Source organism: Pelodiscus sinensis, chromosome 1, assembly GCF_049634645.1.
Source record: "Pelodiscus sinensis isolate JC-2024 chromosome 1, ASM4963464v1, whole genome shotgun sequence".
In the NCBI taxonomy this organism is placed as follows: domain Eukaryota; kingdom Metazoa; phylum Chordata; order Testudines; family Trionychidae; genus Pelodiscus; species Pelodiscus sinensis.
Genome location: NC_134711.1, coordinates 124,476,547 through 124,489,837, shown reverse-complemented (window position 1 = coordinate 124,489,837; position 13,291 = coordinate 124,476,547). Strand labels below are relative to the sequence as shown.

At 42.1% G+C, this 13,291-nt stretch overlaps 1 protein-coding gene and 1 long non-coding RNA gene across 3 annotated transcripts in view; one reads left to right on the top strand and one right to left on the bottom strand.

Annotated features, from left to right (window-relative positions):
* The window catches only part of WNT7B (Wnt family member 7B), a 130,669-nt gene that overhangs the window by 38,648 nt on the left and 78,730 nt on the right, over positions 1–13,291 (top strand). The gene's annotated exons all lie outside the window — the stretch shown is intronic.
* Positions 5,230–8,393, bottom strand: LOC142826674 (uncharacterized). Its single transcript, XR_012900873.1, has 4 exons — positions 6,191–8,393; positions 5,905–6,043; positions 5,476–5,579; positions 5,230–5,354 (listed from the first exon to the last, which is right to left on the bottom strand). It is a non-coding gene; the product is annotated as an uncharacterized LOC142826674 (long non-coding RNA).

Sequence of the window (13,291 nt, the reverse complement as noted above, 5' to 3'; positions counted from 1 at the left end):
CAGTTCAATTAATAGATTATTCCATGTGTTTAGTTTTATATTGCATTCAATGTATGTTGCATCACTCCAAGTTTTCATTGTGGTATCATGAGAACATCGCAGAAGATTGCTGGGGACAGGTGACTAAGGTATAATTGAGGCTTCTGACACCACAGAAGTTGTGGGTGGTATTTTGGGTTTGGGAACGGGATGTAACTCCTCTTTCCTTTACCCTTCTGAACAGGAAAAAGAGATGGTATTACAGCTGAAGGAGTAGGGTTTTCATTCCTTTCCCCCCATCTCAGTAACTATAGCAGCTATTGGCCGCTTACTATTCTGCCCCAATGGCTGCTACTTCATCCAGCAATGAGAAAAGAGCATATTGCCAGGAGATTTATGCTAAAATTAATCAGCAGCAGTACAGTCAAAACACTGACCATTTCATTAAATTTCAGTATGAACAACCAAGTGATAGAAAAAGGACAGCCCACACTTTATTCAGAACCGTTGTCTTGGGCTGGCTGCAGCCTCAGGAAGTTGTCACCACATCAGTTACGTTGTGCTGATACTGTAAAAAGGCTCAAGATGACTTTTTTAAAATTTAGATTTAGATTCTGGAGCACAATTATGCTGCAATTTACAAATAATTTGCAATGATGTGGCCACGCAACCATCTCATATGTGGTTCTGTTCACGAGTGGCAAAGCCACAAGACACTTATACAGATTGGTGCCAATGAAATTATGGTATATCATGATGCATTCTGTTAATGGGCCATAGTTTATATTTCCAGAAATATATGAGGTTTTAAAGGTTTGATTGTTACTATAGTTGATACCCCTTTTTCCTGTACCATTAATTCCAAGGCTGATGTGCATAAGCCCAGTTGTGAGCAACTGAGTTCACTGCCACCATGCTGCAGACTTTGTGATCAGTGCAGACCAGGAAAATTAGTTTGGCATCATGCCAGCTAACATTGGTCCTAACTACATAGTGCTGAATGTGATTTAACCTGGACTAAATTACTTAAACCATTTGTTTGCCATCATGTTCAAGCACAATTACATTTCTTAACATGTACAGGCCAAAGAGGGAGTGAAAATATATAGCTGAAGTAAGAATTTATAAAATGAACTAAAGCAGCCTACCTGTAATTGATAGCATCACAATTTTAAAATGTATCAGGACTAGAAGTAAAGGCTGTGTATTTCCCAGTAATCCAACATTATAAAGCGCACATTTCTCTACATGATGGTTTGTGAGATATTAGACCTTAAACCTATTATTGATGCAGGATTGAATATTGCCTTTTGACCGGAGAATTTCCACATTTTAGGGAAATACGTTTGTTTGTATTTTGATGGTTCTAGGAGGGCTGGATCGTTAGAAGTTGTCCCAGCAGACATGGATTGGCAGAAGGTGCATGGTAACTACAGCTGCAGCCAAAATGACTGCTTACGTGCTTAATGTTAAAAACTTGGTTACGTTTTCTATTGGATCAGGGCCATGCTTCTCAGCACCTTGTAGAACTGAGCCTACAGCTAGAGTGCTTTGTGTGTCAAGAAGCAGAAAGTTGAGTGCCATCAGCAACCACTTATAACATAACTTTCTAGAGTGTGCTACTGCTGTTGCAGATTGGATTTCGTTACATTTTTCTGACATCCTAACTAGTGCAGTTATGTTAGAACCCTACACTCTCTCAGAACCAGAATTAGGGCCAGATTTCAAGAATTTAGCACTTTGGGTTCTAAGTTCTTTAGAAAATCTGGCCAAAGCTATCACAAAGGGGGATGCTGGCCATTATTTAGGTTCCTGAATAAAGTTGGAGCTTTTTAGAAAATCTGCACACAGCTGCAGATAGGCTTAGAAATCTGTCCCTGAGCTATTCGGAACATATGGCCATTCAACTCCTCCTTTCACAATCTGTCTCAACTGACCATCTATGTGACTAGCAGAAGCTTTGTAGAAGTCCTGAGGATCTTTCACGTGTATGCACCTGTATCCATGATGTACATTTAAGTAAATAGCATCACTCAATGGCCATTAGCCGGTTCGGCAGGGAAGGCGTCCCTAGCTTGTTTGGTAGAATCTGGGAATGGGTAGCCCCTTGAGTGGGACAGGAACATCATCCTTGACCATCATGTACACCAGCACAGAGCTCGTGTCACCACTGATTTCTCAGGCATGTAAGTAACGTGTTACTATCGTGGAGTGCCCTTTTCACATGCAATTATGAGCACAGTTATGTCCTATGGATGTGACCCAAAGCCCCAAAGGTTCCCATGGACTTCAATAGGCCTTGGATAGGGCCCTAACTGTTTTATGAGATTGTTTTAGTTAGAGGACTACATTCTTCCAGATCCATCACTATTTGAGAGCTGTCTGAAATGGCTGTGGGAGTTTCCTCTGAAAGAAAATTAATGTTGTCACTTTTGCAAACTGCATAAAAGCCAGTGTATCCCTGAGATTAAACTACAACCTGCTATCCAAATGCAGAATGTGGTGTGAGGCAGATATAATCGAGTTTAGCTATAAAAAAGTCCATTATCTTCTCTTCTTAGACCACTTATGTTATGACCCTTTGCCCAGCAAATGAATGCCCAGACAGTGAGAAAGGAGCAAGTTGCAAGATCAAGGTACAGTCCCAAATCTAAAAAGATAGTCAGCCTTGTGATATGGGACAATATGGGCCACTTATATCAGCCTAACATTGAAGTTCTCCTTGGCGGCTTGTGCCTCGTTAGCAGATCACAGAGTGGATGGCAGAGGATGGAGAATATGTTGTTATGTGAGATGTATATGGTGATTGATTCAACAGCTGAGTGGGGATAGAGTTCCTAATGGATGTAGCAGCACACAGATGCTTAGAATTGAGTCACAGGGAGGGGATAGATTCAGAAAGCCAAAACTGAAGTGTTAGAGGGAGAGGGTAAGAGATGAGAATCATGGAGGAGCAGCAAGTTACTCTAAGAGCCATCTGGGTGGCATTTACTATAAATGCCAAAAAGATTTTAGAAACCACAAGCTGCTGGAGGGTTGTAAGTCAATACGTTTCTAATGGGTTGTTGAAAAAGTAGTGACCAAGAGAGAAAATGTTAAAAGGAATGCACACTTGGGAAAGATTGAAAAGTTTGAAGCAGGGGTAACAGTGGAATGTAGATTAGTGACAATTCTTTGGAAGGGGTAATAAAATCAAGTGCCTACTTCCTCCAGAATCAACATGTTGATGGAATTGGTTTTTTAGTCCCTTCAAAAAAGGAAGTTCATTCACCACTGGATCTTACAATAAAATAAGAACATTGCTGTAATGGCTGGTCTTCCCAGAAGTCACTTAGCTTTGCACATGATGTAGCTTCAAAAGGTACTTTTTGAATTAAGTAAATACTGCTGGGGGTTTTTAGCATTATGTTGGGGTTTTTTGATTTCTACGTGGCATAATTTAGGAAATTTACTCTTTTATGGTGATAAGTTCTAACACTTTGTGTATTGTTCCGGAAACTGACAACGTGGGACTCCCCACCTACTGTTTTCTACTTCACTGCAATATATTTCCTTTCACAAGGAACTGCTTCTTATACTATGCCCTGGAAGGTTTTACTGTTGTAGGAATTTATTTCTGTTCTTTCCTGGACAAAAATTATGAGCATAACCAATTTCTTAGGTACCCTCCTCCTACAAATGCTCTCTGGATTCTACACAAAAATTAAAACAGATACTCATAATAAAGTCATTGAAACAAAAAAATAATAGAAGTAAATATCTGAATGCAAGAAAGAGTAATAAAATGTAGCGCATAAGACAAGGACCTTCCCACCACAGGGTGGGAGGGAGGCTTCAGTTATAAGTTATGAATAAGCCTGAGGTAGAGAGAGCATTTACACAGGAGGTGAATTTCACTCAGCCCTGCTCCCACCCCATCAAGGCTTTCTAAATGCCGGGCTATACTGCAATGAAGAGAAAATAATAGAGGGCCAGTTTCTGATAATCCTACACAACCACACCTACTGAAATCAAAGAGATTATTCCAGATGTAAAGTACAAATCAATGTGGGTAGGGGTAATACAAATCTGGACCCTTAATAATGATCTGTGTGCATTTATATATATCCACATATACTTCGATAGAATTGTTTTATTATAAGCAGAGCTGGTAGCACTACCTATTATTATGGTTGCCTGATGCTACCTATTCTAAGACTGTACTCAGTTATAACTTAGCCAGCCCTGATGTGGTTCAGCTCAATTTTTCTTTGCCAGGTGCTTTGATTTTTTTTTTAATTTCAGCCATTTCTGAGATTGAAAATATGTTTGGACCCTTGTTAAAAATTCTGGTGACCTTTTATTTGGAAAGATCCAGGACTGGTTTCACAAAAGGAATTAGGTCCCTTGCTGCCACTTCAGCACCTAAACCACAGAATCAGCCCTCACTGATTCACAAAATTCCCTTCTCAGTTGCCCCCAAGCCCTGTAAGTACCCAAACTTGCCTGGCATCTACATTTTTGCAAAGTTCCCAAGTCACTTATGTCTGTGCCAGGCGAGTCGGCAGACTCATTGGCCCCCTTGGGCAAGTGGGAGGGCCAGCTCCATGCTTCTGGAAAGGGTGGGGCTGAGGCAACAGGTCCACAGCGCCACCCAGACTGCACCTCCCCCCCCCACCTCAGCGCCATCTGGAGCGTATTGTCTGAGGCTCTTCAGCATGTCATGCAGGGCTGCAGTGGCAATTGGAAGGCCTGAGGTCCCTTTGAATCACCAGGCCCCAGGGTAGTTGCCTCTTTTTCCCCACCCCCGCATTGACAGGCCTAGTTCGTGCCCTTAAAGAGTCAAACTGCTGCCCCACATTAGGCATCACTAACCCTGGAGTGAGGCACAAACCAGGAAAAAAGAGGAGCCCCTAACTCACCTATGGGGCCTGAGCCGGTGAGTGAGCTCAGTGTGCCTAGCAGATTAGGCCCTGAGAAATGCACTTACACAAAAGAAGGGGGAGGCCCTCCCGCATAACTATGGTTAGAGTACTCACTTGGGTTATGAAAGACTCCCGGTTGAAGTTGCCTCCCCCTGTGTAAAGGGGAAAAGAGTTTGGAATAGGGATCTTTGGTGAGCACTCTAGCAACTGGGCTAGAAGTTATATAGACAGGAGCTCCTCCTCTCCCTCTATTTCAGTCCACAGACCACGGGACAGGCCACAGAGACTGAATAATCATCCTCAGAGATAATACCTCAAGATTCTGGCTGAGGCCCTTAGGGTTGGCAACGTAGTAAAAACTTACCCAGTCATTTAATGTACTTGCTTGTCACAGATGTCAGTCTTCAGGACAGCCATTCCTTCACAAACACTCAACGATGGTAGGTGTCACCGAATACTGGGTAAAAATGGCTGCAGGAGGGAGTGGGCAGAATGCATTAAGGACCCCACAGCCAGGGCCAAAGAGCTGGGATAAATCTCAACTGGGGAGATTTCAGTTTGCTTTCTCATTCCATTAACTTCATTTACTTACTTGTTACAAACACTAATATCTGAAGACAGGACATTGCTGGAGGCATATTTTTCTCCTGCTGGGTCATTCCAACTGTTTAAAATGTTGCTTATTCTGACCTGAAACTATCATGGAGGAGGAGAAACTCTGGTAAATCTAATAATTCATAGATAATGATTAACGGTAGTAATTAATTATTAACTCTAATAATTAATTAAACTTCCATTATTTTTATAGGCAGGTTATAAAGTACAACCCTCTAAGATCTTATTTCTTGTAAATCTGCCACTTTTAGAAGTGGAACCAGACTAGTGTCTAAGTCAAACAGATTCATGTATTGGGTAAAAAGCTATCCTAGCTTCGACTTTCATCTGAGTATAGCCCTCAAGATCTGGCCACTTGATGAAGCCCTTTAAACTTCTGGTAAACCAGGCTAAACCATCAAATTACCTTCGTGAAGTCTGTAACTGGAAACCGTGACATGACGTCAGTGAGGCTGAAGAAGGTGGTCTGTTGCCAGACTTGCCATGTGGAGAGAGTTTAGGCTGTGATTGTTGAGCTCAGCCAGCAGGAAGCACATGGACAGTTACTAAAATCAAAGCAGACAGACAGACTCAAGATCTTTTTTCGACAAACAAAAATGGCCAAAATTTTAACAAACATAACCGATGCAATGTAACATAGAAATAGAGATATCCGCCTCGTTCTTTAGTACTGCCTTATTTTATACTGCAACCTGTTATTTGTTCTGAAATGCATCTGTTGACAGCCTCTTGCAGCAAATACTAGCTTCTTGTCTCTTGTCTAGAAGCCCCAGCTGAAGCTGAGGTCCTGTTGTGACTGGCAACATCTGAATGCATTGTGAGAAAGCGTTTCTATCCTGAAGAGTGTGGAAACAGAGCCTGGGAGGGAAACAAAGGAGCAGAGAAAGGGAGGGACTTGTCCAATGTCACATACCAAGTCAGGAGTACAGTCAGCAACATAACCCATCTGTCTCCATTCCCAGTTCAGCATCCTCTCCATCAAACCATGTTGCCTCTATAGTAATGTAAGCACCTTGCTGTCCTTGCTATTTGGCAATGTATTGCCTACATCTCAATCGCCTGGCCACTCCCATTTTACTTCTTTATTATAGTGTTTCATGTTGGCTTTCCTGTTTCACATGTATGTTCATGATGAAACCAACTCATTCCTTTTCTATGATTGTTTAAAAAAATCCCAAAGGAAATTCCCCTGGGTGGCCAATAAAATATAGTTTGTTGGATGATCTTGCCTATTATCTTCCAGAACGGACAGTCTAGTAACATGGAATTTCATTCAGAAAGATAATTCACAATTGTACGTGGGATGGAGTACATTTCTCTCCCTGCCATGCTAAGGTGCACCTTCAGCCCTGTTTAGTAGTAGGAAGTATTTAAGGGACTGTTGTGACTGATGGAGCTGACAGCATTGAATTCAGAGAATTTAGTCTAAATGTCTAGTGTCTGCTCATTAGTTTGGTTGTGCCTAAAACTATGGATCAGTTGATGTCCCAATCCATGGTGCATGGAGAGTTACCTATTGGTCAAAGCAGGAGTCTGGTCTAGTGGTCAAAGCACAATCAGCTGACAGAACTGGAGGGGTGATCAGCAGACAAATCAAGGTTTAGATCCAGGGGTCAGAACTCAACCAATGGCTCGACCTGGAGTCATGATCAGAAGACAAGCCAGTGGTCAGAGCCAGGAACCAGGAGTTCAGAAACAAGCCGGATTAGAGATGGAGCAGAGCAGGCAAGGAGTGAATCATGGGATCTCACTGGACTGCTAGGCAACCTGCCTAGAGGCAGCTGAGTTCCTGACAGTTGGCAATGGAAGCTAACAATTTTCAACAAACTTCAGCATGCGGCTGTGCACTTTCCCCTTGGCCAAAGCAGAGAGGGCAAACCTCAACAGTCCACAAATTTCACCAGAACACAGTTTTCACTTCTCTGGAGACAGAAATAAAGTTTGCATGAAGATTCAGGGAAACCTTTAAGTCAAAAACGGTTTCGGTCTGAGTGGGCAAACTTTTTGGCCTGAAAGTCATATGTAGGTATGGAAATTGTATGGTGGGACACAGTCTGGTGAGCCTCCCAATCGCTGGCAGGAGCGCCTGAAAGGGGTGAGCCCCTGACCCCGCTCCTTAGCAGGAGCATCAGAGTTGGGCAAGCCCCAACTTTACTCCCTGGCAGGAGCACTGGACCAGGGACAGCCCCTGACCCTGTTCCCCAGCGGTATTGCTAGAGTTCTGGGCTAGTAAAACAAGGTAACCTTTGCCCAACCTTGCTCCCCAGTGGGAGTACTGGAGTGGGACAGTGGAGCTTGCAAGCCAGATTAACTGTGATGGGCCAGATGCAGCCTGCAGGCCACAGTTTGCCCTGGTCTAGGTGAACCACAACACTTGAATGCCAAACTAGCTGATATTTACATGGTTTTGTGTTTGATTGCGAAACATTTGCAAGCTTCCACACTACCTTTTCAGCTAGTGCTGTTTGCTGGGAGGATTCTTTTTAATTTGTGGCTTTTAAAAATCCTGCTCCCCCTCCATCAATACTTATTATCCAGAATGGGTAGAAATGGTGTCCCTAACCTCTGTCAGGGGCTGGAAAATGATGACAGAAGAGGGATTACTTGATGATGACTTGTTCTGTTCACTCCCTCTGGGGCATTGGCCACTGTCAGAAGACAGGATACTGGACTAGATGGACCTTTGGTCCGACCCAGTGTGGCCATTCTGATGTTCTTATGTTCATTATACAGGCAGTCCCTGGGTTACGTACAAGATAGGGACTGTAGGTTTGTTCTTAAGTTGAATTTGTATGTAAGTCAGAACTGGTACATATTGTAGGGGAAACTCTAGCCAAACATTTCTCCAGAGCTCAGTTTTATTCTCCCACACCTCACTTCCCTCAGACCTTTATTCTCAAGCTGAGGTGTTCGCTGAGAAAAGCCGCTCCGCGTCTCCCTGGTCTGGTGGGGGGAAGCAGCTAGTGCGGGATTGCCTCACCCCGTTTGTAAGTAGGGATCCAACGTAAGTCAGATCCATGTAACCCGGGGACTGCCTGTACCTTAAAATACAAGGGGGTCTAAAATGATTTGCCACCATGATTGTATGTTGGTTGGCCTGTGTTTTGGTTTAAGTGGATGAATGAGGATCCCACTGATTCGGTCATGCTACTTTTGTAGAAATCAATACAATTATTTTTTTCCCAGCAGGAATATGTTTAGTGCTGGTGATTCTAGCTTGGTCGGGGGTTGGAGGGAAGAGCAAGGGGAGAGGGTGGGGAAGTTCTTTTGGCAAAGTCACCATCTAGGTATCATAAAGGTCCATGATTGGATCTTGGCTCAGATAGCCTGCAAGACATGTACCTGGGACTCAATTTTATACTACCTTCTATAGCTACTATTACAGGAATACTGTATGATACAGTATGATGGGGGCTAATTTGGCTACGACAAATCAGGAAAGAGATCTTGGAGTTATCGTGGATAGTTCTCTGAAAACTTCCACACAGTGTGCAGCGGCAGTCAAAAAGGCAAATAGGATGCTAGGAATTATTAAGAAAGGGATAGAAAAGAAGACACAGAATATCTTACTGCCCCTGTATAAAACTATGGTTCACCCACATCTTGAATACTGTGTACAGATGTGGTCTCACCTCAAAAAAGATATTTTGGCCTTGGAAAGGGGTCAGAAAAGGCCAACTAAAATGATTAGGGGTTTGGAACGGGTCCCATATGAAGAGAGGTTAAAGCGACTGGGACTTTTCAGTTTAGAAAAGAGGAGACCAAGGGGAGATATGATAGAGGTACATAAAATAATGTGTGGTGTGGAGAGGGCGGATAAAGAAAAGTTATTTATTAGTTTCCATAATAGAAGAACTGGAGGACACCAAATGAAATTAATGGGTAGCAGGTTTAAAACTAATAAAAGAAAGTTCTTCTTCACACAGCGTGTAGTCAACCTGTGGAACTCCTTGCCAGAGGAGGCTGTGAAGGCTAGAACTATAACAGAGTTTAAAGAGAAGGTATTTAATTTCATGGAGGTTAGGTCCATAAAAGGCTATTAGCCAGGGGATAGAAATGGTGTCCCTGGCCTCTGTTTGTCAGAGGCTGGAGAAGGATGGCAGGAGACAAATGGCTTGATCATTGTCTTCGGTCCACCCTCTCTGGGGCACCTGGTGCTGGCCACTGTCGGCAAACAGGCTACTCGGCTAGATGGACCTTTGGTCTGACCCAGTACAGCCGTTCTTATGAAGACTGAAGCAAAGAAATCATTTAGTTTATCCGCAATGGCTTTATCGTCCTTGATTGCTCCTTTTTGACTAAGCTGCAGCAAAAGCCAACAGGGAGCTATTTAAAGAGCTGGCAGGGACCCGGGTTTCAATAGGACAGTACCTGTAAGAAATGTTAAGTTATTTTCATTGCTGAGTATAATTGTAAAATACCACAGTTATTTTTATTAACTCTTTCCAAGATAGAAGCTTTTTTAAACTATTGATCAAAGACATGTTAAATTTTTTATTTTTTATTACAATAATTTGCAAAGACTGAGAAGAAAAGGGGGCATTTCTTTCTTCAAGAGACGTAAGAGTGTTGGTTTGCTTATTGCAGGTTTTAGTATCAGTCAGGCCCTATCAGAGGTGGGCTCAGGAAGGCCATTTGGCGTGGGCCTCAGGAGATCAAGGGGCCTCAAATGTTGGCATTTTTTTACCTAGTCATTTCAGTTTATTATATACCTTGTGGTTATAACAGAGTTAACAAATGAAGCTATATGTACCTCCAAAAATTGATTTAAATCATTGCAGGACCTCAGGCCTTCATCAATTTTTTGGTCACTTATGAGTTTTTATTTGCATGACTGGATACTGCAATAGCTCTTGTGATAAGTGATTCTACATTATGAAACACTGTATACAGTCTTTGCATAGTTTACAGGTTTTGAAAGTCGTAATTAATTCTGTTACTGTAAAGTGATTTTGCTTGGTCTGAGGGTGAGTTTAACCTTTAAATTACATATTTATCTCTGACTAGGAGATTTTCGTATTCCTGTTTTTCTTATGTGTCTTCGTACACAATAACCATAACAGACTCAGCTATAAGCTACCTCTTTGTCCAGTTTTAGATTCACCTTTAAAGGCTTATTTGGTGATAATAAACTTTTATTTCTAGTTGCTTAATACACTTTATATCTAATCTGGTAATCGCCCCATGTTTGTATTCATAATAACGCACCAATTATTAGAGAAAGTGAATAACAGGAACATGTTAGCAGTCGAAATTTCAAGACTGCGATAAGGGCCATAGTAAATAACACCCCCAAGCTGTTATTGTATAATATTCATTAGGAAGTATATACAATTAAAATGCAATTCCATTATCCGTCTACCAAAATACAAAATGAGTTTATTGAGCTGCGTGGGACATCTGTGCAAACAACAATTCTTGACGAGATACGACATGAGAAGTACTTTTCAATTATGTTTGATGCAATTCCAGATTGTTTTCATAAATAACAAATGACGTTGGCAGTTGGATATTTTAAAATTGCAGGAAGTTCAAAGGTTTTAGTTGAAGAACGATTAATTTTGTTCAATAACTTAACGAAAAAACTAGAGAAGTAATCACCACTCATGTATTAGAAAATCTGGAAGACTTCAAATTAAATTTTCAAGTCTGCATTGACCAAACCTATGACAATAGATCTAATATGGCTGGGAAGTACAGAGGAGTACAAACAGTTCTTCTTGAGCAAAATTCAAACTGTATTTCTCCAATTGTGTCAACCACACACTACATTTTGTTGGCGTTGATTGTGCTGAATCATGCAAGAAAATAATCACATACTTTGGAACAATCCAGCAATTGTACAACATCTTCAGTAGCAGTCCTCGAAAGCTTCCCTTCTGGCATGTTGACAATGAGATGGTCAGCATGAACTGATGGCATAAAACCAGTTGCACAGCGTTTGAACTCTGTGAGAAAGGCTTTAAGTGAGCTTGAATCTCTTACTCTCACAGCACAGACTTGCACTAAACTTAAGTTTATTCAGAAGTATACATCAATATTTGAATTCATTTTAATGGTGTCCATGTGTATGAAGCTGCTAAAAATCATCCATGAAGCTAATCTTGTAATTGAAGCACACAATGCTACATTAGATGTCGAGAGGGATAACATTGAACAACTTCTTAAAGACATTCAAAAGATTTGTGATCAATGGGATGTAATCCTTTCTGAGTACAAATCAGTAGCGCAGGATATGGACATTTCATCTGAGTTTTCCACCAATCGCAGCCTAAAATCTCAATCTGATACAGAAAGGCGCTATCAAATCAATATTTTTTCTTTTTTTGTCATTGATTTAATCAAATCTGGTCTTACACGTCAATTTCAGTCACTGCAACAAATTTGTACCTTTTTTGGATTCCTTTGGGAGTTAAGTGATGAAGATTTATGTTCAGTGACTGAACATTTTCAACAAAGGTACAATAATTAAATTTCAAGAGATCTCTGTGACAAGATCATGTTCCTGAAATTTATACATTCCACCAACTTTAAGCCAAAAGAATTGCTTCAAGTAACATTCGATCTCAGCCTGTTGACTGTATTTCCTAATATCACAATTGTACTACATATTTTTGTCAGTCTCCCTGCATCAGTGGCTTCAGGTAAATGTTCCTTCAGTGTGTTAAAACAAGTAAAGAACTATCATTATTCTACAATGGGACAAGAGCATGTGAGTGGACTCACAGAGGTGTAGCAAGAGTGTTATGCACCCAGGAGCAAAGGAAAAATTTGCCTCCCCCCCTTGGGGCCTTAAACCTGGTGCACAGCTGAGCCGGATCCTTGGGGGGGGGCAGCTTGTACCACGTCTTCCTCCACCTCCTCCAGTTTGGGGCCAGGCCCCCGCATACACTAACCTGCTGGTGGAGATGGAGGAGGGTCAGGCTGGGGCTGAGAGGCAGGGAGGAGGCTCTAGCTGGTGGTGGCGGGTGGAGGAGGAGCAGGCGAGCCCAGGGATGACAGGGAGAGCATAGGGGCACTAAACTGGTGCCCCCCCCCCCCCAGCATGGCGCCCGGGGACAACTGCCTCCTCTGCCCCCATTTGCTATGCCACTGTGGACTTGCAATACTTAACATTAATAGTGATGTTGCACATAAATTAGATTTTTCTTCAATTAAAAATGAGTTTGCACACAATAAAGCCAGAAAAGAATTCCTAAAATGAAGAGTTTTACTTGCAGTGGAAACTCACAATTAAAGTGACATTTTTAATATACAAGCTATTGGTATAATGACTTAATTGTTAATAAATAAATGTCTCAACTATTCATTTTCATATATTCTTCTGGTTTTAGTATGACCCTGGGGGTGAGAAGTTAGATATGTTGAGGGCCTGGGGTTGGGGCTGGGGCCTCTATATTCAAAGTGGCTCGGGTTTCTAGCATTCGCTCCAGCCACTCTCCAGAACAGGGTTGAGCCATGTGAGTGCACTGAAGCACAGTTTGACTGAGGTGTGTAGGGATGAAGAGGGTGAGAATTCATGCCAGATCTTCTGTATTGATTATCTCCTGCGTTTAGCTCCAAAGGACATCAGGGTACTATTTATGGAGCCCTTGCTTATGTGCCCTTGGTGTGTGCTACCACCAGTAGAGGATTGGCCTAGCATAGCTCTGTCACACCGCTCCCTGTACTCCAAACATTCCCCTATGCTGGTGTATAGAGCAGTCTACTCAGGTGCCATCTCCACAGCTTTATGCCACTGGCATGTTCCCTTTCACTAGGAGAACTGTCTAATGGTGAGTTATGGCCAGGAT